Source organism: Nycticebus coucang, chromosome 22 (assembly GCF_027406575.1).
Source record: "Nycticebus coucang isolate mNycCou1 chromosome 22, mNycCou1.pri, whole genome shotgun sequence".
Classification (NCBI taxonomy): Eukaryota; Metazoa; Chordata; class Mammalia; order Primates; family Lorisidae; genus Nycticebus; species Nycticebus coucang.
This window is the reverse complement of record NC_069801.1, coordinates 49,015,678-49,043,077: the sequence shown is the minus strand read 5'-3', so window position 1 is coordinate 49,043,077 and position 27,400 is coordinate 49,015,678. Positions and strand designations below refer to the sequence as shown.

At 41.7% G+C, this 27,400-nt stretch overlaps 1 protein-coding gene across 4 annotated transcripts in view; it reads right to left on the bottom strand.

The window, feature by feature from the left end:
- Positions 1-27,400, bottom strand: part of ZFYVE9 (zinc finger FYVE-type containing 9) — a 187,414-nt gene that overhangs the window by 108,615 nt on the left and 51,399 nt on the right. For 3 of the 4 annotated variants that reach the window (XM_053576451.1, XM_053576454.1, XM_053576452.1), the window contains exon 2: positions 13,300-13,404. The gene's annotated coding sequence lies outside the window, so the exon portion shown is untranslated. Of the gene's footprint in view, positions 1-13,299; positions 13,405-14,254; positions 14,273-27,400 lie in introns of those variants that run through there. The other variant, XM_053576453.1, reaches the window with a different exon arrangement.

The following is a 27,400-nucleotide window of genomic DNA, read 5'->3' as shown; positions in this document are numbered from 1 at the left end:
ATGTTTGTGTGTGTGTATGTGTGTGTATAATGAAACATAAAAGGCAGACTGGGAGGACTGCTGAAAGCCAGAAGTTTGAGACCAGCCTGGGCAACAAACTAAGACCCTACCTCTACAAAAAAATGTAAAAATTAGGCTTGACGCCCATAGCACAGTGGTTACAATGCCAGTCAAATGCAGCAAGGCTAGCAGGTTCAAACCTCACCCGAGGCTGCTAAACGATGATGACTGCAACAATAAAAAAAATAGCTTGGGCGTTGTGTCGGGCGCCTGTAGTCCCAGCTACTCGGGAGGCTGAGGCAAGAGAATTGCTTAAGCCCAAGAGTTTGAGGTTGCTGTGAGCTGTAATGCCACAGCTCTCCACGGAGGGCAACAGAGTTGAGACTCTGTTAAAAAAAATTAATTAATTAATTAAAAATTAGCCAGGGGTGGTGGTGCTGAGTACTCTTTGCTACTCAGCTAAGCCAGGATGATCTCTTGAGCCCAGGAGTTTAAGTGAGCTAAAATGATGATTGCACAGCTCCAAAAACAAAAAAATCAACCAACCAACCAACCACAAAAGAACAAAAACACCATTCATTGATTATGTAGCCTATTTGCCTACTTAGGGAAAGTATAATCTGACCTCCCTTCCAATCTGTATCAATATAAAGCCAAGCAGAATTTTCTTTCAGTTTGACATTATTTTAAAATTAGGAAAATAGATAAGCATAGAAATAATGATAATAGATTTTTTAAAATGGGATAGTAATTGGCCCAGCACCTGTAGCTCAAGCCACTAGGGTGCCAGCCACATACACTGGAGCTGGTGGGTTCGAATCCAGGCCGGGTTTGCCAAACAACAATGACAACCACAACCAAAAAATAGCTGGGCATTGTGGCAGATACCTGTAGTCCCAGCTACTTGGGAGGCTGAGGCAAGAGAATCGCTTAAGCCCAAGAGTTGGAAGTTGCTGTGAGCTATGATGCTACAGCACTCTACCAAGGATGACAAAGTGAGACTCTGTATCAAAAAAAAAAAGCTAACATTATTAACACCTACTATGTACTCTTGGCATTCTGTTAAGTAGTTAGTATACCTAGTGTAGACTCTCAGAGGATGTTTTTGGATGGATTAACACTAAGGAAAGTTTTGGAATGGTATTTGTTCAGAACAGATTTAAAAATAATATTGGGCGGCTCCTGTGGTTCAATGGGTAAGGCGCTGGCCCCGGCCAAACTGCAACAAAAAAATAGCTGGACGTTGTGGCAGATGCCTACAGTCCCAGCTACTTGGGAGGCTGAGGCAAGAGAATCACCTAAGCCCAGGAGTTGGAGGTTGCTGTGAGCTGTGATGCCACAGAACTCTACCAAGGGAGACAAAATAGACTGCCTCAATAATAATAATAACAATAATCAGGTCATTACTGTACATTAAGTGACATATTGAATTAATAATCATTTTCTCAGATGTTTGCATGTTCTGATTTTGTAGGAGAATGTCCTTACTCTTGAAAGGTACCTACTGAAGTATTTAGGGAAGAAGTGTTGTGCTGTCTGCAGCTAATTTTTAAATGAGTCAGGGAAAAAAATCTTACGATAGTGTATGTACAGGGAAGGGAGAGGAAGGCATGCAAAAGGGGAAGAATGGTAAAAACTGACACATCTAGCTGAGGCATATGTGGATCTTTCAACTTTTGTCTAGGCTTGGAAATTTTTTTTATTAAATCATAGCTGTGTACATTAATGCTATCATGGGGCACCATACACTGGTTTTATAGACCGTTTCACACATTTTCATCACACTGGTTAACGTAGCCTTCCTGGCATTTTCTTAGTTATTGTGTTAAGACATTTATATTCTACATTTACTAAGTTTCACATGTACCCTTGTAAGAGGCACTGCAGGTGTAATCCCACCAATCATCCTCCCTCTGTCCATCCCCCCCTGCCCTCTCCCCCTTTCCCCTATTCTAGGTTATAACTGGGTTATAGCTTTCATATGAAAGCCATAAATTAGTTTCATAGAAGGGCTGAGTACATTGGATACTTTTTCTTTCATTCTTGAGATACTTTACTAAGAAGAATATGTTCCAGCTCTATCCACATAAACATGAAAGAGGTAAAGTCTCCATCTTTCTTTAAGGCTGCATATATTCCGTGGTGTACATATACCACAATTTATTAATCCATTCGCGGATCGATGGGCACTTGGGCTTTTTCCATGACTTGGCAATTATGAATTGGGCTGCAATAAACATTCTGGTACAAATATCTTTGTTATAATGTGATTTTTGGTCTTCTGGGTATATACCTAGTAAAAGAATAGGATGGAATGGCAGGTCTATTTTTAGATCTCTAAGTGTTCTCCAAACATCTTTCCAAAAGGAATAGGCTTAGAAAATTTTTTTGTTGTTGTTAGGCTTAGAAATTTTTAAAAGAAAAAAGGACATACTGAATTGACAAGTGGTAAACATTCCTTCCCAATCTGAATATAGAAATTTTGCAAACACAAAAAAGTTGTTTTGAAGAGTTTAAATGGTCAAATTCAAAAGCAAAAAAGGGAAATATACAGATCTCATGAACTAGAGGAAATCAAGCCATAGCAACAAGCAGGAACTGAAGCGTGGCAGTCCATAGAGTACGAAAACTAGACAGCAACCTTTAAACCTAGAGTTTGAAAGGTTGCAGGAAGGATGAGACTTACTGACTGCAAACTTACAGAAGTTTGTATACGGAGCCAGACTGAGCTTTCTCCATGAAGCCAGAAGCTGAGGAAAAATCTCCCCTCACTGGCCCTAAGACTCCACAAAGAAGCAGGATGTGCCAATAAAATCAACTTTTTTTTTTTTTTTTGGAGCTAGAGTATAGTGCTGCCATCACAGCTCACTGCAACCTCAAACTCCTGGGTTCAAGCGATCCTCCTGCCTCAGCCTCCCAAGTAGCTGGGACTACCAGGCATCTGCCACCACACCCAGCTAATTTTTTCCATTTTTATGAGAGACAGGGTCTAATTCTTGCTCAGGTTGGTTTTTAACTCCTGGCCTCAAGGGATTCTTCCACCTCAGCCTCCCAGAGTGCTAGGATTACAGACGTGAGCCACTGCACCTAGCCATTAGAGTGCCAATAAAATCAACTTTTGAGAAATTAGAATTCCTAATCTGGCCCTTGCTCAGGAACAAGATGATATTAAGTCTTCTCATCCAGGAAAGAATGGGAAGAGCTGAGTTTATATCTATGTTTACTATGACTTTTATGTTTTAAAATTTTAAAATCATTATATATTGCAAAGGTGAGGGAGAAAGGTACATGTGACTACAAAAGAGATCTTTTTGTTGACGGAATCATGATATATCTTAATTGCAATGGTGGTTACACAAATTTACACACATGGTAAATGGCAGAGAACTACAGACACATACTGAGTTAATGTCAATTTCCATGATATTGTCTGTATTTATGTAGGATGTAATAAATGAGAAAAACTGGGTAAATGGAGTACACAGGAATTCTCTGTACTATTTTTGCAACTTATTGTGAATCTATAATTACTTCAAAATAAAAAGTTAAAAATAAAAAATAAATAAAACAGAAAAATGTTATTACAAATTTAATGAACACAGAAGCAGGCATCTGTGAAAGGGAAATCAAGCCACTCCAGTGGGGTAAGGCAGATGTCCCTGGGTAACGGTGACCCAGAATAAGGAATAAGAGCCCCAGAAGGGTGAGAAAGTTGTTTACAAAGAAGGACGGCTCAGTGTGAGGTGTCAGAGAGGTGAAAAGGGAATCCACATAAAAAGTATGGTCTGGGCCAGCTGAGGGAGCTCCTGTAGCTCACACCTATAATCCCAGCACTCTGGGAGGCTACGGTAGGTAGACTGCTTGAGCTCAAGGAGTTCAGGATCAGCCTGAGCAAGACCCAGACCCTGTTTCTACTAAAAACAGAAAAAACACTAGCTGGCATGGTGGTATCTACCTGTACTCCCAGCAACGCAAGAAGATTGCTCAAGCCCAAGGGTTTGAGGTTGCTGTGAGCTATGATGCTATGGCACTCTCTATCCAGGGCAACAGACAGAGATTGTCTCAAAAAAAAAAAAAAAAAAAGTCTGTGCTTCCTGAAATGTTGCAATAGAAACTATCTGTGACATTCCCACCCAAAGTGCACAACCTGAATTTAGTAATGAGGTAACATCAGACAAACCCAAATTTTAAAATAGTCTATAAAATAACTGGTTTGCAATCTTCAAAAGTGTCAAGGTCAAAAGAGTCAAAGGCGGGCGGCGCCTGTGGCTCAGTGAGTAGGGCGCCGGCCCCATATGCCGAGGGTGGTGGGTTCAAACCCAGCCCCGGCCAAACTGCAACAACAACAACAAAAAAAAAATAGCCAGGTGTTGTGGCGGGCGCCTGTAGTCCCAGCTGCTCGGGAGGCTGAGGCAAGAGAATCACATAAGCCCAATAGCTGGAGGTTGCTGTGAGCCGTGTGATGCCACGGCACTCTACCGAGGGCAATAAAGTGAGACTCTGTCTCTACAAAAAAAAAAAAAGAGAGAGAAAGAGTCAAAGGCTGTAGAATTGTTCTAGGCTAAAGACTAAAGGGACATGACAACCAAACATAACATGTGATTCTAAATTAGGTCCTCTTGATACAAAAAAAAGACATTATTTGGACAACTAGCAAACATAAGTGAGATCTGAGGATTAGATAGTGGTAAGGCACCAATGTTGATTTCCTTTAATGGCTGTATTGTATTTATGTAGGAGAAGGTCTGCGTTTGCAGGAAACACACAGTAAGACGTTCAAAAGTTGTGGGGCACACAATTCACAATTTACTCTCAAATGGTTCAGAGAGAAACAATTGTCTGTAGTATACTTGAAACTTTCCTACAAGCTTGAGATTGTTTTAAAATTTAAAAAATTACACCAAAGATGTCTCTCATATTTTTTTTAATTCTCAGATCACTTTCTTTTTCTAATCTTTTTTTATGGCATCTTGATCTCTTACCTCTCTGATGCAATTACCTACAGTTTGGGTTGTGTGTGTGCGTGCGTGTGTTTAATTTCCTCCTGGTTTCTCTTTTGCGCGTGTTTTAGTCTTTATCTTTCACATTGGAGACTTTTCCCCAAATGCCTACCTATTTAACAAATAAAGTACTAAAACCCAATTTCAAACTCTGCATGCAGGGGCTGTCACCGAGGAGGCTTTCACTGCATGGAGACTGGGTGGGAAATGGCTATTTCACTAGGAAACCCCTAAATATCAGTCTATGGTGGCCTTTTCTCTAGACTCCAGAGAAGATTCATACAATCTGCTGTTAGGAGGTGCAGAGATGTAATGTCTGGTAGCCACCTTCTGAAAGAGCAGAGGAAGGGGTGAGAGTAACACTTTTCATTACCTAGAATTTCCTTTAATTCTGCTACTTCCATTATTTTGTCTCATTCCTGCTCTTTGTTATATGTGGGCTTGGCACCTGTGGCTCAAACGGCTAAGGCGCCAGCCACATACACCTGAGCTGGCGGGTTCAAATCTAGCCTGGGCCCGCCAAACAACAATGATGGCTACAACCAAAAAAATAGCCAGGCGTTGTGGCGGGTGCCTGTAATCCCAGCTACTGGGGAGGCGGAGGCAGGAAAATCCCTTGAGCCCAGGAGTTGGAGGTTGCTGTGAGCTGTGATGCCACAGCACTCTATCCAGGGCAATAGCTTGAGGTTCTGTCTCAAAAAAAAAACAAAAAACAAAGAGAGAGACTAGTTGTTATATGTGATGTCCCTAAATCTTGAGACTCTTGGGTTTCATTTTTCAAGGAAAAACCTGTGGTTTACAGAGCACCCAGGAGAAAGGCATTCTTCTCAATGGATAAGCTAAGACTCTCAGAGGACTTAAAACTTAGGTCAGAATTACTTGCCTTCTTAGAAAAGCATCCATCTCTATCCAAAATAGAAGCTCAAGAAATATTCATCCATGTGTATCTCAGAGGAATATAATTACTTAATTGAGTATAGTTTCTTCCAGAGTGCTTCTTCTCTTGTCTTTCTGCATTTAACCTCTTCTTTTTTTTAGCCAGAGATCTTTCAGACACTTCCTAGAATCTCGGTCTTAGAGATTCAACTTCTACAGCATTGATATGATTGCTCCTTTTTTGTCCCCTTCACTGGTACTTCCTCTTTATGTCATATGTTAATTACAATGAACATGTGTACATTCAAGCATCAGGTATTATTAATCATCTACTGTATACCAGCACTGTCCTAGTCACTAGATCACAATAACAATTGAGAAAATGTTCCTGACCTAAAGGAGCACAAGGTCTTACAGGAGAGATGAATAAACTGAACATATGTATCATTGTGGCATGTACTAATTGATACACACACTAAGTGTAAGGGAGGCAAAGAAGAGGTGTATCCAAATCAGACTAAGGCAAAGGTATATTATTTGGCATATGGTAGGTTACCATAACAAATATCCCAATAACTTATCTGTGGCTCAAACAAGAAAGAAGTTTAGGATAGGGCCGAGGTAGGAACCCGCCCAAGGCAGGCTTTGCTACTGTGTCTTCTTCCCACTTTATCGCTTCTCTTACTACCCCCCCCCCACCTCCTCACAACAGGCAGAACTCTCAGCCCTCACTAAAGCCTCGCAACTCCCTCGAGGCCGCTCCATTAACACATACACAGATTCTAAGTATACTTTACACATAACCCATCACCATGGATGGCAAAGACAGCCATTTGGCAAGAGGATTCATTACTACCCAAGGCTCCTCTATTATCAATGCCACACTCATTAAAAACTTCCTAAATGCAGCCACACTCCCAAAGGAAGTAGCCATCATCAACTGTGAGGCCCCCAAAATATAACAGATCCAATTTCCAAAGGAAACCAAAAAGCCAATATAGAAGCCAAGGCTTATTGTACCCTCAATGAATCCCCAACAATAAAAAAAAAAAAAAAAAAAAAAAAAAAAGAAGCCAAGCGGGCAGTTCAGCGCCCTTACACCCCACCCCACAAGGCCAGTACTTGTCCTTCGATAAATTCTCTCCAGTACATACATGTGAGGAACACGGCAGTTACTGGCATCTTCTCACACTGGAAAAATGGTTCCTTCAACAGGGAAAATTTATTCTTCCTTCCTCCAAAGCACAAAATATCCTCTTCTCCCTCTGCAATATCCTTCATGTTGGCTTCAAGTCTCTTTACACCCTTCTTTCTCCACTCCTTTCTCACCCACAACTATCTTCCCTTTTAAGACAGATAACCCAGTTTTACACAATCTGCACCTGGGTGTCACCTCAGGAAGCCATAAAAACACTCCCTTTCCCCACACATCAGGCCCAGAGGCCAAACCCCAAGACAAGACTGCAGATTGACTTCACCAACATGCCTCCTGTACAAAAACACAAACTTCTTCTAGTTTGGGTTGATACCTTCTCAGGATAGGTCGAAGCCATTCCCACAACGGGCGAGAAAGCCCACGAGTTGTCTCCATCCTCCTTCACCACATTATTCCTAGATTCAGCCTCCCCAATTCCATTCAGAGCAACAATGGCCCTGCCTTCATCACCTCCCAAACCTCAGAAGCCCTAGGAATTCAGTAACCTTACATGCGCCTTACGGGCCCCAATCATCAGGGAAAGTAGAACAAATGAACAATATCCTTAAACAAACAACATCGCACCAAACTGGCACTCCAACACAAACAAGATTGGATTAAGCTCCATTCCATCACTTTACTCTTTCACTCTACACCTCGCAAACCTCTCTCTTACAGCCTTTTTGAAATAATGTATGGCAGAACTACTATTCTCAGCCCGGGACCCCCTGCAGGCTCTATCATAGGGAACTATTTCCCCATCCTCCAGGAATGTAGAAAAAACTTAGAAAAACACATCAACTCTTACCCCAACCCTCACCAGAAAAAGTCAAACGAATTGGCAGGACAACAAGTTTTCCTCAAATCTCCCTTATACCTAGGACTCTTATCGCCTCACCGCATAGGCCCCCAAACCATTCTCTAGAGCACCCCACAGCCATCTGTCTCTTGAACCCCACAGTCTGGATCCACTGATCTCGAATAAAGCTACAGAAAAACTTCCAACACAGGAAGACCTCCAATGGAAATCACAAATACTATCCCCTACTACCTTAAAACTCACCGGGATCCCGGAAGATTCCACTTCCCCTTAAATGTGTAACATTCCCCTTCACCACCCCCCACCCCATTCTTCCTTTTCTCCATGACTTTTCTCAAGATGCCTGGCTACTTTCTCACACATTCAAAACTGGGATGACCTCTTGGAAGCCCTCAAAGATCTGCGGCTACAAGACACTTTCCAAGACTTTCCCCCTGAGGAAATTTAATTTTCCTCTTCCTACTTCTTTTCCTTCTGACTACCCCTCCTGTCAATTCGGGCCTTTCTCCCCTCCCCATTGACCCCGACTGAACGTACAGACTGTCTTGCTACCAGATCCTTGCAAATCCGTGGATACCTTACTAACCTCCATTCACAAGTCAACTACGCCCGCCCTATTCTTGCCTCAGACCCTCTTTTGTAGCTACACTTACATGCCAGCATGCTGTTACGATGCTGCCAAAGCCTCTGAATATTCTTATGGAGGAAAGAGGTACTGGCCCTGCAAAATAACAAACACTGGATATCCTAGAGATGGAATCAGGACTACTGCCTACTGGACAAACACAAAAGTAACACACATGTAGGATTATCAGATGGAGGAGGAGTTCAGGACATAGCACGTCATCAACAACAACAAAAAAAATCATAAAAGAACTCTCTTACAGTTTAACTCCTCCACCCTATAAAGGATTAGATCTCACTGTCCTGTAAGACTTACAACAGCATTCCCTTGTTCTGAGAGGAGCTTTTAAACATCTCCTTCTCAGCTGCCCTGAACTCATCCTCTCTCCTCTCTTGCTCAGGATGCTGGATGTGCCTTTCTCTATACCAAAATCTTTTCAATCCCATACCTGTACCCGACACATATAACTCTTCTATTCCAGCAGAAAATAACACAGCTCTGGGTGGCGCGTGTGACTCAAAGGAGTAGGGCGCCAGCCCCATATGTGGAGGTAGCAGGTTCAAACCCAGCCCTGGCCAAAAACTGCAAAAAAATAAATAAATAAATAAAAAACCAAAAAAAAAAAAAAACAAACCACAGCTCTGTTTGACCCCACAACTATGAACTTTCCACCCCTAACCTTCCCCAATTTAACCTGCTTCAATCTCACCAGTATAAGAAACTCTGTAGGCTTTATAAAGCCTGATCTCTGTTCCCTCAACTCAACTTTCCCCTTATCTGCTTCCTCCTACATTCCTCCAGGAATATTTTTCCTTGGCAGCAGTTCCATCTATCAGTGCCTGCACACTAAACATTCTGGTCTTTGCACCCAAGTTTTCCTCACCCCCCCCCCAAGTCTCTTTTGTGAATGTATCCTCCCTAACTCAGGCCCTGATGCATCCCACTACGTCCAGACAAAAAAGAGATGTCATCCTCCCTGTACTCCTCAGAGCAGGCTTAGTGGCTGGAACTGGCACGGCCATTACAGGCATAAAGTACATCAACCCACTTTTACCACAAACTCTCCCTAAAACTTAATGAAGACATGAGAAAAGTAACAGACTCTTTAGTTCCTACAATCCCAAATTAACTCTTTAGCTGCAGTAGTCCTTCAAAATCACCAAGCCTTAGGTTTAATTACAGCAGAAAAAGGAGGCACATGCATCTTTTGGGGAGATGTTGTTTTTGTGAACCAGTCAGGAATAATCACAGGCAAAGTAAAAGAACTCCGCGAATGAATCAAACAGAGACAAACAGATCTTTTGGTGTCACAGCTCACAGCAACCTCAGATTCTTGGACTTAAGGGATTCTCTTGCCTCAGCTTCCCGAGCAACTGGGACTACAGGCGCCCACCACAACACCCAGCTATTTTTTGTTTTTTTTTTTTTTTTTTTTTTTTTTTTTTTTTTTTTAATTTTTGGCCGGGGCTGGGCTTGAACCCGCCACCTCCGGCATATGGGACAGGCGCCCTACCCGTTGAGCCACAGGCGCCGCCCCCAGCTATTTTTTGGTTGCAGTTGTCGTTGTTTAGCAGCAGGCCCAGGCTTGGCTCAAACCTGCCAGCCTCAGTGTAATGTAGCCGGCACCCCACCCACTGAGCTACGGGAGCCACAGAGACGAACAGATCTTTAATCATCTAATCCCTGGTCTTTATTTGACTCCTGGACTCCTTAGTTATTTCCTATTTTAGGGCCACTAATTATGATCTTTCTCATTCTCAGTTTCAGACCAGTAATCCTCCACCTCATCTTTCGATTTATTGACCAGGCAGTCACCTGAAAAACAACCGCTCATATCCTCACCCTGTGTGGATATCAACCAGTTCAGACCTAAGATCCCAGAGTATTCCTGTAAATACCACTCCCTTCCCCCTCCCATTTTCCTTACAGGTAGTCCATGCTGCCCATCAACCCGCAGGACACAGTCAGAGACACCACACCCATCACCCCGCCTCCTTATAATAAACTAAAAGACTGGGATGATAGGGCCAAACGTAGGAACCCTCCCAGATAGAACCATCCTGCCCAGGAAAGAACGTCCTGCCCAAGAAGGAATGAGTGCAACAACGTCTCACCCAGGAAGGAAGGAATGTACCAATCCCTATCCCTCCAAACTTTTTTTTTTTTTTTTTGGCCGGGGCTGGGTTTGAACCCGCCACCTCTGGCATATGGGACCGGCGCCCTACTCCTTGAGCCACAGGCGCCGCCCCCTCCAAACTTTTATATGTCCATCTACCTTAACCCATGTGCTGACTCCTTTCTTGGACTTAGTTCGCTTGCAACTGAGTGGAATAAAGGCCAAGTTGCCCACACAGAACCTAGACTCCGATTCCTTTCCTTCACATCTCAGAATAATCTCTCATTTTCAGTCCTTAAACTCTCAGTTTGTATCTCATAACAATCAAAGTCAAGTCTTCTACATTTGGGGGCAATTGTACTTGGTGCAGGGCAAGGACCCTTCCACCGTGGTTCTCCACAGTGGTTCTAGGATAATGTCCTCTTATTCAAGGTGCCAGTCTTCAAGAATAGCTTAGGGCAGGCAGTGGCTTACGCCTATAATCCTAGCACTCTGGGAGGCTGAAGCAGGAGAATCACATGAGTTCAAGAGTTTGAGACCAGTCTGAGCAAGATTAAGACCTTCACCTTGCCTAAAAAAAAAAAAAAACTAGCTGAGTGTGGTGGCTGAAGCAGGAGGGTCTGAGGTGGTAGTAAACTATGATGATGCCACTGCACTCTAGCCCAGAGGACAGAGTTAGACTCTTATCTCAAAAATAAATAAATAAATAAATAAATAAAAAGAATTAACATAGACTTGTGGTCTCCAACCCTGAGGACCATGGGCCCGTACAAACTGGGGTACATAGCATAATTGCCTGAGCTCCACCTCCTAGTCCAATCCCCCACCCCAATCTGTGGAAAAACTGTCTTCCATGAAATCTGTCCCTGGTGCCAAAAAGATCCCAGTCCATGGCCTGTTAGGAACTGGGCCACACAGCAGGAGTTGAGTAGCTGGTGAGTGATGAAACTTCATCTGCAGCCACCCCCCATCTCTGGCATTACTGCCTGAGCCCTGCCTCCTGTCCCATCCCCCCAACACCTGGCCATGGAAAAATTGTTTTGCAGGAAACTGGTCCCTGGTGCCAAAAGGCTAGGGACCATTGACATAGACCAGTGTACTGTTTTATTTGTGGATAAAGACCCACTACCAAAAATGTCTGTTAAGGTAAACAGAACTCTTTACCTCTGCCTGAAACAACACAAGAAAGGCGGGCTGGTTGGTAGGCCATATCTAGGTTGAGTCAGCAGTAACGAGAAAGAAAATGTTGAGGAGACATGTCCAGTCTATTGAAAACACAGACCTGGAAGTGGCACCATTATTTCTTCTCACATTCCTTCAATGAGCTTAGTCACACAGTCACATCTAGCTGCAAAGGCAGCTGATTGGACTGCTGTACCCCAACTGCAACTACAATAGAAGGGGAAAACAGATTTTGGTAGATTTGGTAGATAACTGCTACAGTGGGTGGAAAACTGCCTGAAGAGGCAATGCCTGGTGAAGGCAGAGAAGAGCACTCCCTTCTCACACCCCCATGTAAGAAGCCAGGGGACAAGAAATAGCATGCCCACTGCAGACCCAGAAGTATTGGTGAAGAAGACACTGCTTCCAAGTGCCTCTGCTCCATCATGAACTGAAAAGAAAAGGAGCTCAGTTTCCCATCAGACGCTGCTGGTCCCATATCTTTCCTCACAGCTTAAATGGAAAAATCAGAGAACTCAGTCAGCGTATGCCACACTCCATTAGTGAATGGCAAAATCAGTTTCTGAAACCAGTCTCACCTGTACATCCTCCCACCATTATTGACCCTTAAATAGTCTTCAGACTAGGAAAAAATCACCCAAGATGACTCCTAGTCAAAAAAAGTCAAGGTTTCCTACTCTTTCAGATTAATAAAATACTTCCAGTTTTCTGTTGGACATTACTGCTCTTTAAAACTCATCTAGCAACGTAAAAAAACAAAACACAAAACAATGTAATTAAATTTTTTTTTTTTTTTTTTTGTAGAGACAGAGTCTCACTGTACCGCCCTCAGGTAGAGTGCCGTGGCGTCACACAGCTCACAGCAACCTCTAACTCTTGGGCTTACGCGATTCTCTTGCCTCAGCCTCCCGAGCAGCTGGGACTACAGGCGCCCGCCACAACGCCCGGCTATTTTTTTTTGTTGTTGCAGTTTGGCCGGGGCTGGGTTTGAACCCGCCACCCTCGGCATATGGGGCCGGTGCCCTACTCACTGAGCCACAGGCGCTGCCCACAATGTAATTAAATTTATACCTCTGATTCCACATCCCCAAATAAGCTTTAATGGTTTAACTTTGGCATGATGACTAAGCAACATATATGACTATACTTGGCCAGATATACCACTATTTTCTTCAAACAATATTGCTCAAATTGTTGTTCTTTTTTCTTAAATTACTGTTTTATGCTCAAGGCAACAAAAGGAAGTTGACTCTAAAAGGGAGGAGTCACCACTACTAGAGAAATTAGCTGTATGACATAATTTAACAGAAATTTTAAAATATTCCTTTTCCTCTGGATCTAAATCATTTTGAAAAATCATATTCCTGATTTAACAAGATACAATGTTATAAATGAAGCAAGCAATGTATACACCAGCATTATTTTCTAGAGATCTAGTTGTTTTCTTAAGTTCAACCTCTAAGAGAAAAACAATAGTTTTCTTACCTTTTCCCCTCACACATGTGATAAGGAACAGACTGCCCTGTGCTCACTCATGATGCTTGCTGCACCACCAGCCAGTCCCGCTGATTCAGTATGCTCTGCTTGATCCTAAAGTAAAAACACATTGCTCATTATATTTGCCAAAACAATAAGCACTAATCTTCTTCATATAAATCTGTCACAGCCAGATTAATAAAAGCAGTAGGCCTTAAAACAGTAAATTACACTTACACCTTCATTATGCCAGTATTCAAGTCAGCAGAAGACACATTTTATTATCTACGAAGGCCAAAAGTGAAATTCTTCAACAAAGAGTTAATAACTTTTCCTTTCTTATTTTCAATGGATAATGCAAAGTGAAACATCAACAGCAGGCACTTTCTACCCAATGACTTTAATTATGTTGGTTTATAAATACACCTCTTACTTTATATTACAATAGGCCCTTTAAGAATCCAAAGCTTATACGGAGGGTGGCGGGTTCAAGCCCGGCCCCAGCTGAACTGCAACCAAAAAATAGCCGGGCGTTGTGGCGGGCGCCTGTAGTCCCAGCTACTCGGGAGGCTGAGGCAAGAGAATCGCCTAAGCCCAGGAGTTGGAGGTTGCTGTGAGCTGTGTGATGCCATGGCACTCTACCGAGGGCCATAAAGTGAGACTCTGTCTCTACAAAAAAAAAAAAAAAAAAAAAAAGAATCCAAAGCTAAGAAAACTTGCTGCTTCACAAGAATATCCTGTCAGGGTGAATTTTTTCCTATGCATTCAAAATTCTTGAGTTTCACAAGCTTCCTGCTGAGATTTTTATTGCCAAACTGGTTTTCCTCCAAATGGAGTCTCCTTTGATTCCAGTTCTCCACCACTGCTTAGAAACAATATGGATTTATTTACCCAATATTAATCTTCATTATCAGGGGTATGTATCAAAAGAAATTTCATAACATTACTAAAAAGATTCTATTACCTGGTATGAAAAATGATGTGCTTACTAAAAAATAAGAGAGCAAGAAAAATAACTAAAATTCAAGTTTCCAGAGACCAGTAAAGACTATGGAACAAATATTACTATAAACAATTTTCCAGGGCAGCAGCTGTGGCTCAAGGAGTAGGGCACTGACCCCATATACCGGAGGTGGCGGGTTCAAACCCAGACCCTGCAAAAAAAAAAAAAAATTCCTGTCTTGAGAACTTGAAAAATATGTGCATGCTATGATGTACTCTACATAAGAACAGTTATTGATGCAAAAAAACTTATTTATATCTGTCAAATAAAGGACTAAATCATATCCAAGGACTTCCTGGGGTACAAGTACCAAGGTCAAAATGAGAATGAATGAAAGTAAGTTTCCCTCCCCCTCTAATGCCTAGCTAATTGAAGATTTTCTTTCTTTTTTTTTTTTTTTTTCTGAGACAGAGCCTCACGCTGTCACCCTGGGTAGAGAGCGTGGCATCACAGCTCACAGCAACCTCCAACTCCTGGGCTCAAGAGATTATCTTGCCTCAGCCTCCCAAGTAGCTGGACTATAGGCGTCTGCCACAATGCCTGGCCATTTTTTGGTTGTAGCTGTCATTGTTGTTGGGCAGGCCTGGGCTGGATTCGAACCTGCCAGCTCTGGTGTACGTGGCTGGCACCTTAGCAGCTTGAGCTACAGGAGCCAAGCCTGAAGATTTTCTTAAACAACATTAACTCTATAGAATCAAACTAAAATTATATACACATATTTTTTAATGTGTGAGGCAAGACCAGTAATGTGATGATTAATTGTATATGCCAAATTGACTGAAACATGGGATACCCAGATTACTGTTTCTAGGTACATCTAGATGAGATTAGCATTGAATCAGTGGACTGAGTAAAGCAGATTATCCTCCCCACTGTTAGGAGGCATCATCCAATCCACTGAGGGCTTGAATAAAACAAAGGGAAGAGGAAGAAGAAATTCTCTTTGACTGGCTGAGCTAGGACAACAAGTCTTTCTGCCTTTAGAATAAGATTTACACCATCAACCCTCTCGTCTCAAAACTATACTACCAGCTGTCCCTTGGTCTCCAACTTGTAACAACAGATTTTGAAAATTCAACCTCTATAAATGCCTGTGCCAACTCCTTATAATAAATACACACTGACAAAATTGGTTCCATTTCTTTGGAAAAAACCTAATACAAATAATATTAGTATTAATAATATTAATAAATACTAATATTATTAATATAAATAATATAAATAAATACCAATATTATTAATATAAATAATATAAATAAATATTTAATTAATAAATAAATTAATTAATATAAATAATAATAAATAATATTAGAAACTTCCTGAACATCATAGGTTTTTCTACTGAGATATGGCTGGACAAAAATCACACAAGTGGCTTGTCTCAACTTTACATTTGTGACTTAAAACTACAATTTCCTCAATCTACTCTCAACCCTCCTGATATGCCTAGTATCTTTCAATTCAAATTGTTCTTTTTAGTTCTTTCAGAAAATAAACCTCTAGACTTCTTAAGGATGAAAGGAGAAGTTACATGACTACACAGAATAGAGCTGAGTATCTGTAAAACGACCATTTCTTTCTTTTTTTTTTTTTTTTTTTAAGAGACAATGTTTCACTTTATCACCCACAGTAGAGTGCCGTGGCCTCACACAGCTCACAGCAACCTCCAAATCCTGGGCTTAGGCGATTCTTTTGCCTCAGCCTCCAGAGTAGCTGGGACTACAGGCACCCGCCACAACGCCTATTTTTTTGTTGCAGTTTGGCCGGGGCCAGGTTTGAACTGCCACCCTTGGTATATGAGGCCGGCACCCTGCCCACTGAGCCACAGGCGCCACCCAAAACTACCATTTCTTGTACATCTTCCAATCAATCTCTGTTTTTAGAACCACACCTCACTTATGCCTTTAGAGATCCCTGGAGTCTACACCTCACACTCTCTAAGGCTCTGTGGGATACCTACTTGTTTCTCAACAGATCTCTCCCTCTGCAGGCAAGTAGCTTACTGCTTCTTCACTTCTAAGACCCTTCCAACTGTTGAAATCTCTCATCCGTTTATCTCCTACCCTGGTTCTTCCTACCATTTCAGTAGGGGTTTCAGGGAAGGAAGAAAGAAAAGCCTGTTGGGGGATATCAATCAATCCTGTTTAAACATCAGTCTCCACTCTTACCTTTTAAAAGGGACATACAGTAAAACATATTATTACATTTTTTTCTTAAAAGTAGACTAAAGTTGGGGCAGCGCCTGTGGCTCAGTCGGTGGGGCGCTGGCCCCATATACCGAGGGTGGCGGGTTCAAACCCGGCCCTGGCTGAACTGCAACCAAAAAATAGCTGGGCATTGTGGCGGGCGCCGGTAGTCCCAGCTACTCGGGAGGCTGAGGCAAGAGAATCGCTTAAGCCCAGGAGTTGGAGGTTGCTGTGAGCTGTGTGATGCTATGGCACTCTACCGAGGGCCATAAAGTAAGACTCTGTCTCTACACACACACACAAAAAGTAGACTAAAGTTGCTAACACCCTAATAACCAAATTGAGAAATAGTAAGAAAAACAAAGGAGGGAAAGTGAGTTAGAAAGAGAAGTAGAGAGTGTCGCCCATAGCTCAGTGGGTAGGACCCTGGCCAAGTACACCAAGGCTGGAAGGTTCGAACCCAGCCCAGGCCAGCTAAACAATGACAACTGCAACCAAAAAACAGCCAGGCGTTGTGGCAGGCACCTGTAGTCCCAGCTACTTGGGAGGCTGAGGCAAGAGAATCCCTTAAACCCAAAAGTTTGAGGTTGCTATGAGCTTTGACGTCACAGCACTCTACCAAGGGCGATATAACAAGACTCTGTCTCAAAAAAAGAGAGAGAAACAGATAAGCAACAGATAGGGAAAGAAGAATTCTATCACCTCACAGGGAGAACATGCTTCTCAGATAAGAGACAAGTAATCTAGGGCTTTTTACCCAGAATACGAACTTTACAGTAATGAATTTTTTATCACATTTTGACATTATAAAATTACCTTTTGGGAGGAATAAAAGTTTAATGAATGGATATGTGTATAACAAGAAATATAGTATAAAATGCTTTAAATATAGTTTAAGATACACAGGAAGAGTAAAAAGAATTTCACTGAACTTCACTCAAATGTAACCTTCCGATATGAAATTAATAATCACATAGTTCCGTGTTTCCATAATACATTTCTAACTCATTTCACATTATAGCTAATTTTTTTCTTTACAAAACTGTTGCACTAAACTACTAAATCATAAGCTCACCCAAGACAGGGAACACTTTTTATTCATCTTTCTATTCCAAGGCCCCAGCACAGTAAATATTCAAAATATGTGGAATGACTTAATTAAGTAAGCATTTAATTAAGTACTACATATAACACACTACCAAAGCAAATAAATAAAAACTATTCCAAATAATAGTTTCTAATTTCATTAATTTCATCCCATTTCTACTATAACCACCTTACTTTAGGCCCTCCTTGGTTCTTACCTATATTGGTTCAATGAAGTTCCCAATTGTGTTACTGCCTCCATTTCTCTACAAAATATATCCTTCATATAATCTTACAAAAACAGCTTCTAAAAAGAAAATCAGATTGTCATTCCTCTGCTTAAAAATCCTTAAACTCCCTTTTTAATTTTTTTTTTTTTTTTGAGACAGAGTCAAGCTGTCACCCTGGGTAGAGTGCTGTGGCATCACAGCTCACAGCAACCTCAAACTCTTGGGCTTAAGTGATTCTCTTGCCTCAGCCTCCCAAGTAGCTGGGACCACAGGTGCCTACCACAATGCTTGGCTATTTTTTTTTTTTTCTATTGCAGTTGTCACTGTTGCTTAGCTGGGCCCGGGCTGGGCTCAAACCCATCAGCCTCAGTGTACGTGGCCTGCACCCTACCCACTGAGCTCAGGCGCTGTCCCCCACTTTTTAATTTACTTAATGAATAAATCTCTGGATGTCACAATGATAGGGCTTCATTTGTCATCATGTATACTATCCAGATTTATTGTACTTTTCTAGCTAACTAAATAGGTCTCCTACCCTTCCCCCCAAAATGAAGAGTAGTTTTTTTTAGCATAACAGACATCCCTTCAGAATGAGGTCTCTGCCTCTTCAATCTGCACTCCCAACCACTTACCTAACCTCCAGTCCTACCAAACTACAGTATTTCTTGTGACACGTTCTCTCATGCTTCAGTATTGTTGCTCATTCTATATCTCTGTGCCTATGTTCTTGACACTGTCCTTTGCCTAGCTAACTCACGTTTATCCAAGGCTCAATTCAAACTCACTCTCAACTCCATCTGAGGAGGAGTGTTTCCTGATTCTCTACTGTTTTAGAAGAGTCACTCTATGCTCATTTCATACATCTCTCTATTAATGGCAAATCTCATAAAAAGAATTTGCATCATCAGTACACCTATCTCCTCCAGTGGACTGTAAATTTATTGAGAACGAGGGCTACGTCTTAATCTTCTGCAATCCAGGGCAGAAATAAATCAAATAGAGTTAATGAAGTCCACATTTACCAACAAGCAATCTACTTCATAATAAAGATTTCTCCATCCCTAAAAAATAAGTACTTATGAATATGTGTGTATCAGAGGAAAGAAGGACAATAATCAAATGCAAAAGAAAAGCAAAGGAGAGAAAAAAGTGAGAGTTAAAGAATTAAGAAAAGATATCATTACACAAGTAAGGGCACTTTGACATAATAACTGCCTTTCTAGACATTTACCATAAGGAAAAAAATAGATAAACAGAAAATATGTGGAGTTGTTAACTGTAAGACTGATCTTTAAAATAGGCCAGGCGTGGTGGCTCACGCCTGTAATCCTAGCACTCTGGGAGACCAAAGCGGGTAGATTGACTGAGCTCATAGGTTTGAGACCAGTCTGAGCCAAAAGGAGACTCCATCTCTAAAAATAGCCAGGTGTTGTGGGGGGACACCTATAGTTAAACATCAGTGACAACTGCAACATTTCCACTAGGAAATCTGACAAGGAATTCAAACTTAATATACACAAAATAGCATTCAATCTTTCAAAGTCCTCTTTTCTCAGGTAGCCCTGCTCTTAGTCTAGGCAGGGCTCTCATGTATGTATGACAGACAGGATTTCAAAGCATGGCTGTTACAGTATCTTCCATCCTTCATGATCTTCTTAACATGCCTGTGACACTCTTCCAACTGCATGGTGAGATCTATGTCTCCTTCCCCTGGAAACATGGGCAGATCTTCATTTTTTTTTTTTTTTTTTTTGCAGTTTTTGGCCAGGGCTGGGTTTGAACCCACCACCTCCAGAATGTGGGGCTGGCGCCCCACTCCTTTGAGTCACAGGCGCCACCCCTGGGCAGACCTTCATGACTACCTCAACTAACGAAGGAACTAAAGAGAAACTATGAAACTTCCAAAACTAGGTCATAAAAGGTGAAACAGTTTCTGTCTGGTCTTTTTGGGTCACTCACTCTGAGAATTCTCAGAAACCACATGGAGAGGCTACAAGTAGGTGATCTGGCCCACGAGCCTCTACACATGTGAATTTCTGAAAAAGCCTCAAGATGACTCTGGTCCTAGCCACTAACTGCAGCTTCATGAAGACCCTAAGAGACAACTACCTAGCTGAGCCCAGTCAATCCCCAAAATTGTAAGAGATAATAATTGTCATTTTAAGCTACTACATTTTGATGTAATTCATTACATAGCAATGGACAAATGGAATAGCAGATAAGTAATTTGATATTCTTCAAACCAATCTTAAATAAACATCTTTTAAAGAAAAGGGTAAAAACCATGAAAGGGTACGTAAAAAAGAAAATCTACTAATGGTAGTCTCTCCTCTAGTGAGCTGTTTGGCTCTGACTCCAAATTTGCATATCCCACTTAGTAAAACAAGCTTTTGGCCTCTTAAGAGTACAATTTAGAAGCTCAGCACCTGTAGCTCAAGCGGCTAGGGCCCCAGCCACATACACCAAAGCTGGTGGGTTCGAATCCAGCCTGGGACTGCCAAACAACAATGACAACTACAACCAAAAAACAGCCGGGCCTTGTGGCATGTACCTGTAATCCCAGTTACTTGGGAGGCTGAGGCAAAAGAATCACTTAAGCCCAAGAGTTGGAGGTTGTTGTGAGCTGTGACGTTACGGCACTCTACCCAGGGTGACAGCTTGAGACTCTGTCTCAAAAAAAGAGTATAATTTTTAGCAAACTAATGTTATACAAACAAAAACCTAGGGAATAGAAGGGAGTTTTACCTCCATCTACAGTAGCTTATCAAGGTTTTCCTCCAAACCATACACATTAACTCAAAGTAAGGAGTTCTGGTGAATGCATTCTTTATTCTCATTAGCTCTTCAGTGTCATTTCAGCACCCCACATAGGCTGGCACTGCCTCCCCCCAAGACCTTACCTAGCTAGCCGGCTCCTTAATGTGCCTATACAACATCATCCAACTATTTCATCAACCCAAAAACATAAGTGCCACTCTGAATCCTACCTGCTCCATCTCCCCTCCTCTTTATTCAATCCAACATCAAGTTTTGACAAGCTTATCTTTTAATCTTACAAATCTATCCTCTTCTTTCAAGTCCATTGCCATATCCCACACCATCTCCATCTTTCTGTTGCCCAGATATTTGTAAGGAATCCTACCTAATCTCCCAGCTCCCCATTTTGTACCCATTTAGCCACATCTCCACACAAATACAAAAAACAAATCCATACTTAGCACCATTCAATGGCTGGTAGGATAAAGTCCATGTCTCCATTATACAGCTGACAATCCTCTTTGATTTGGTTTTATTTACTTCTATACAATGATGTCTTACCCTCAATTTTCAAATTTTTATTCTATGCATGTCATCTTGACCAACATGAATTCCCCATTATCAATCTTTCCTATCTCTATTTCCCAAAATAAGCCTTTATACCCATACGTGCTACAACAAGGGTGCCCTGGAAAACATTACGCTAAATGAAAGAAACCAGTCCCAAATGCCCACATATTGTGATGTTCTGGCAATATGAAATGTCCTGGCTCGGCACCATAGCTCAGCACAGTGGTTACAGCGCTGGCCACATGCACTGAAGTTGGCGGGTTCGACCCCAGTCCAGGCCTGCTGAACAACAATAACAACTGCAACAAAAAAATAGCCAGGTGTAGTGGTAGGCACCTGTAGTCCCAGTTACTTGGGAGGCTGAGGCAAGAGAATCACCTAAGCCCAAGAGGTTGAGGTTGCTGTGAGCTCTGATGTCACAGCACTCTAACCCAGGGTGACATAATGAGACTGTCTCAGAAAAAAAAAAAAAAAAATGAAATGTCCAAAATAGGCAAATCCACAGAGACATAAAAGTAGATTAGTGCTGCCTGGGGCTGGGGAGAGGAAGAAATAGGGAGTGACTGCTAACCAGTAGCAGCTTCTTTCTGGAGTGATGAAAATGTCTGGAATTAGATAGTGGTGACAGTTACACTACTCTGAATATACTGAAAGCCTTTAAATGTACAGTTTAAAAGTGAATTTTATGATATGTGAACATATCTAAATAAAATATTTTCAGAGAACACGCCTTCATACATGTTATTATTTAGGCCTTAAATACTGTCCAATGCTGTGCCCTGCCACTGTTACTTGCATTGTACCATCTTCCTCATCCTACCCTAGACTTCCTCCGTGATGCCCTGTTATTCTTGTATGCCTTTTGCACCTATCATAACAATTTTCACCTGACTCGTGATTTTTGTAAACCGTCTCTCCCTTCCAGACTATTAAGGTTTGTCAGGACAGAGATTGTTCCCATCTTGAAATTGTTACCATTTCATATTAACATCACCATGTTTTATCAGTGTGTCTGCTCTCTATTCCCAATCACAACACAACTCTTCAGAAACTTATTAGTTTGATGATTTCCTTTTTTTTTTTTTTGTAGAGACAGAGTCTCACTGTACCGCCCTCAGGTAGAGTGCCGTGGCGTCACACGGCTCACAGCAACCCCCAACTCTTGGGCTTACGCGATTCTCTTGCCTCAGCCTCCTGAGCAGCTGGGACTATAGGCGCCCTCCACAACGCCCGGCTATGATGATTTCCTTTTAAAGAAAAATAAAGCACGGTTTGGCACCCATAGCTCAGTGAGTAGGGCTCCAGACACATACACCGAAGCTGGCAGGTTTGAACCCAGCCCGGGCCTGCTAAACAACAATAACTGCAACCAGGAAAACAAACAAACAAAAAAAAAAGCCGGGCGTTATGGCAGGAGCCTGTAGTCCCAGGAATTTGGGAGGCTGAGGCAAGAGAATCACTTAAGCCCAAGAGTTTGAGGTTGCTGTGAGCTGTGATGCCACAGCACTCTACTGAGGGCGACATAATGAAACTGTCTCAAAAAAAAAAAAAAAAAGAAAGCATGATTCAAAGTACGAATACGGCAATGGAATGCCTGGCAAAACTGAGATTAGTATCTCCAATCAACCATTACCAATAGATATGTTTTGCCATGTACGATATGCTCCTCGTTATAAGGTACACCCATGTTTTGGGCCCAAACTTACAGGGGAAAAAACATTTCATTTTAACTTTTTAATACATATTTGTATTTGTTTATTATGTTTTTTGTATTATAAAGGAATTTTAGCATTTTTTTGAAATATATTGTGGTACAAGAAATTTTATGTAACATGCAATTACAAAACACAAGAACAGATAAAAGGTACAAGAAATTTTATGTACCTGTAACAAATTTATAATATTCACACAACATAGAAGGCCAAGAGCTCTTCGTCACGGTCAATATGAGAAGTATCATCTTCTTCAATTTCTGCACTACTGGTATCTTCCTCATCCTGGTAAATTTCATCCTCCTCAGCTGATGTCACTTTTTAAATTATACCACTTTCTTCTTGACACTGCCACACAGTCTTAAGATACAATCACAAATCTGGGCAATTGATGCTTTCTTGATTCCGCCTGTAAATTTTAAATCATTACCACCTGATTTCATACATGACATCCATTCTTCTTCATCAGGGCCTTAAAGGGCTTGTTTACTGACTTATCAAGAGGTTGCAGTTGGCTGGCTGGTCCATCAGATTTCACAGCAAGTTGGGTTTTCAAATCCACTGAGATTGCTTTGGACTTTGCGTAACATGGGCTTTGAAGTGATCAAAAACAAGCAAAGCTGGGACATCCATCCATCAGGCTGTCACGATCTGACTTTGTTACACCAGATTTCCATGCCTTCTTCATTCATCCATCCTTTTTCATGCATGTGGACAAGTACACTTGGAATCTTTTCTTTGGGAAACATTTTTTCTTTTAAAGGATGGCGCATCAAATGTGAGTGGGACCTCATCCATATTGGCGATTTGGGACAGCTCAAACTTACGTCTTTCAAAGAAAGATAACTTAAGAATGAAATTCCAAAATTTGATTTTCATAGGCTGCTAGAAATTTGGTATAATTCTTTTTTTTTTTTTTTTTTTTTTTTTTTGAGACAGAGCCTCAAGCTGTCGCCCTGGGTAGAGTGGCTGCTAGAAATTTGGGGCAAGTTTTGTTTGGGACTTCATGCTCAAATTTAGATGTTCCTGAGAAATCACTGATGGTTTTTTTCTCATACAATCTTTTTACTTTCTTCTTGTAAAAATGTGACCAAAAAGAGATCCCAATTTGACACGACACCACAATCCTGGTCTTCACCTCCTGCTCCATCTCTGGCCACTCTGGAGGTCTCCCTCACAATGCCTTCTTCTATTTTGGCATCTGAAGAAGCTTTTCTTCCTGTTACCTCCACGATATGATGATGACACTCTCTGTGGGAGACGGCGCAAGGTATCTCTCAGCAGCAATGTTGACATGCTCTTTAGCATATTTAATAGCTGTTAGCATAAAGCCAGCAGTGTACTTGGCTTGGAGCCTATAGCTCAGTGGTTAGGGCGCTGGCCACATACACCAAGGCAGGTGAGTTCAAACCCAGCCCAGGCCTGGTAAATGACAACTGCAAAAAAAAAAAAAAGAAAGAAAAAGCCGGTATTGTGGTGGGTGCCTGTATTCCCTGCTACTTGGGGGGCTGAGGCAAGAAAATAGCTTAAGCCCAAGAGTCTGAGGTTGCTGTGAGCTATGATGCCAAGCACTCTACTGAGAGCAACAAAGTGAGACTGTCTCAAAAAAAAGCCAGCAGGGTACAAAAACCTTTTTGACATTTTCCAAAGGAATTTCCAATAATTTTTGTAAAAATATCAGCTAGATTGCTAGCTCCAGCCTAAAGAGTACAAAAAGAAATGCATCGCTCTTTGTTGGCCAAAAAGGCTTTCATTGAAAGTTTGTTATAAGTTCAACAAAACCAATTGCCATATTCCAGGGTATTACTTTGCATACAGATATCATTATTGCTTTCTAGAGTTATACTTTTAAAGTGTAAGTATAAAGAAATAAGAACATTTATACAGATACAGACTTAGCACTACCCATGTATAATGTGCAAAATGTGAGCAAAAGGTGTGTATTATACACAGCAAAATACAGTACTTGGCTTGATGTTTAATCCAAATGAACATCTTTTATGAATAGTCAGGGGAACTTGGTGGAAACACTGGCTCAAGAATCTGGCAGATCCAAGAGTGAATTCACACTCTAGTACTGTGGAGTGTGAATTCACAATCCCTAGGTGGTGAACAGGTGTCATCTGTGGCCTGTTAGCAACCGGGCCAAACAGCATCACTACCTAGGCTCCGCTTTCTGTCTGTCCCTACCCTGGCCCCCACAACCCAGGTCTATGGAAAAATTGTCTTCCATGAAACTGGTCCCCCATGCCCAAAAGATCCTGGTCCACGTCCATGGCCTATTAGTAACCAGTGCACAGATGGAGGTGAGCAGGCAAGTGAATAAAGCTTCTGTATTTTTATTTCTTCTTTTATTAAATCGTAACTGTGTACATTAATGCATTTATGGGGTACAATGTGCTAATTTTATATACAATTTGGAATGTTTACATCAAACTGGTATAGCCTTTACCTCACTTACTTAACTATTGTGTTAAGACATTTAACTCTACTCTTAATAGATTTGACATTGCAATATTGCCTTGCAATATGCACCATAACTTCTGTATTTTTAGCCACTCCCCATTGCTCACATCATCACTTGAACTCCACCTCCTCCATCTGTGGAAAAATTGTCTTCCATGTAACTGCTCCCTGGTGCAAAAAGGTTGGAGACTGCTGCTCTAGTATTTAACAGTTGTTGCTACTCTTAGCAAGAAATCTGAGTCTCAGTTTCTTCATATAAAAACTATACTTTTTTTTTTTTTTGAGACAGTCTTATTATGTCACCCTCAGTAGAGTGCTGTAGCGTCACAGCTCACAGCAACCTCTACCTCTTGGGCTTAAGCGATTCTCTTACCTCTGCCTCCTGAGTAGCTGGGACTATACTTTTTTAGGTTTTTGTTTGTTTGTTTATTTTTTGCAGTTTTTGGCCGGGGCTGGGTTTGAACCCACCACCTCTGGCGTATGCAGCCCCCGCCCTACTCCTTTGAACCACAGGTGCCGCCCACTTTTTTAGTTTTTAATGATGAAAGGGGTTTTATGTTGTTTTTTTTGAGACAGAGTCTTAAGCTGTCGCCCTGGGTAGAGTGCCTTGGCGTCACAGCTCACAACAACCTCAAACTCCTGGACTTAAGCAATTCTCTTGCCTCAGCCTCCCAAGTAGCGGGGACTACAGGCGCCTGCCACAACACCCAGCTATTTTGTTGTTGTTGTTGCAGTTGTCACTGTTGTTTTTAGCTGGCCCACGGTGGATTTAAACCCTCCAGCCTCGGGGTATGTAGCCGGCACCCTACCCACTGAGCTATGGGCCCTGCCCTGAAAAGGATATTTTTTTTTCCTCTTTTTTTTTTTTTTTTGCGGTTTTTGGCCGGGACTGGGCTTGAATCCGCCACCTCCGGCATATGGGGCCAGTGCCCTACTCCTTTGAACCACAGGCGCTGCCCTGAAAAGGATATTTTTATTGATGAAGAAGAATGTGTTAATGTAAAGTGCCTTGCACAGACCTGACTATAAGTGCTTAATAAATAGTAGCTATTATTATTCATCATCAAATGCAACTAGTGTGAAAGAATTAGGACAAAAAGGCACACAATGCAATTTGTACCATGAAACCAAAGAGTGGACTGGTATGTTTCTATAGTTAATAATCCATCAAGGGCAGGGCGGCACCTGTGGCTCAGTGAGCAGGGCGCTGGCCCCATATATCGAGGGTGGCGGGTTCAAACCCAGCCCCGGCCAAACTGCAACAAAAAAATAGCCAGGCGTTGTGGTGGGCACCTGTAGTCCCAGCTGCTCGGGAGGCTGAGGCAGGAGAATCGCCTAGGCCCAGGAGTTGGAGGTTGCTGTGAGCTGTGTGACGCCACGGCACTCTACCGAGGGTGATAAAGTGAAACTCTGTCTCTACAAAAAAAAAAAAAATCCATCAAGGGCATTGGTCTTAAGTGATCAATTCAAGTCTGAACAATGCAAGAGAAAAATAAGAACAAAAAAAGTAACATGCTGTTCAACTTTCTGATAAGGCTAAGTAAATTTGATCCTAAAAATATACCCTTTCAATATGAACACCCTTACAGTGGCAGAAAAAAAAAGAGATAATCTCTGAGAAGAGCTTTATTTCTGCAGATGAAGACCCGTGTACATTGAGAGTAGGATCTGAGAAGCTGACACTGTGGCTACCCCACATTCACACAGGGCTTCAATTTCCAGGGTATCAGTCTGGCATTGAATTCTCAGCCAACAGCTATAAAGAAAAAGGTGATTGTTCTCACCTAGGACACGCTAAATAAGAAACCTAGTAGTTTAACAAATATTGGAAAACATGATAACAGATGTATCAAATATATGAAAGCAGTGAAATCCCTGGAAGAGCAACTGATTTGAGATCAGGACTAAAACAAGGAGCATGCTTAATTCTCATGTCTGAAGTAGTAAGACTGAAGGCCACATAATCAAATTTATATACATATATGACATAGACCAGAAACTATTCAGATAAACAACATCGCTGTGATGCTTAATTTTACATATCAACTTGACTGGGCCAAGGAATGCTGCAATACCTGATTAAACATTATTTCTGGATAT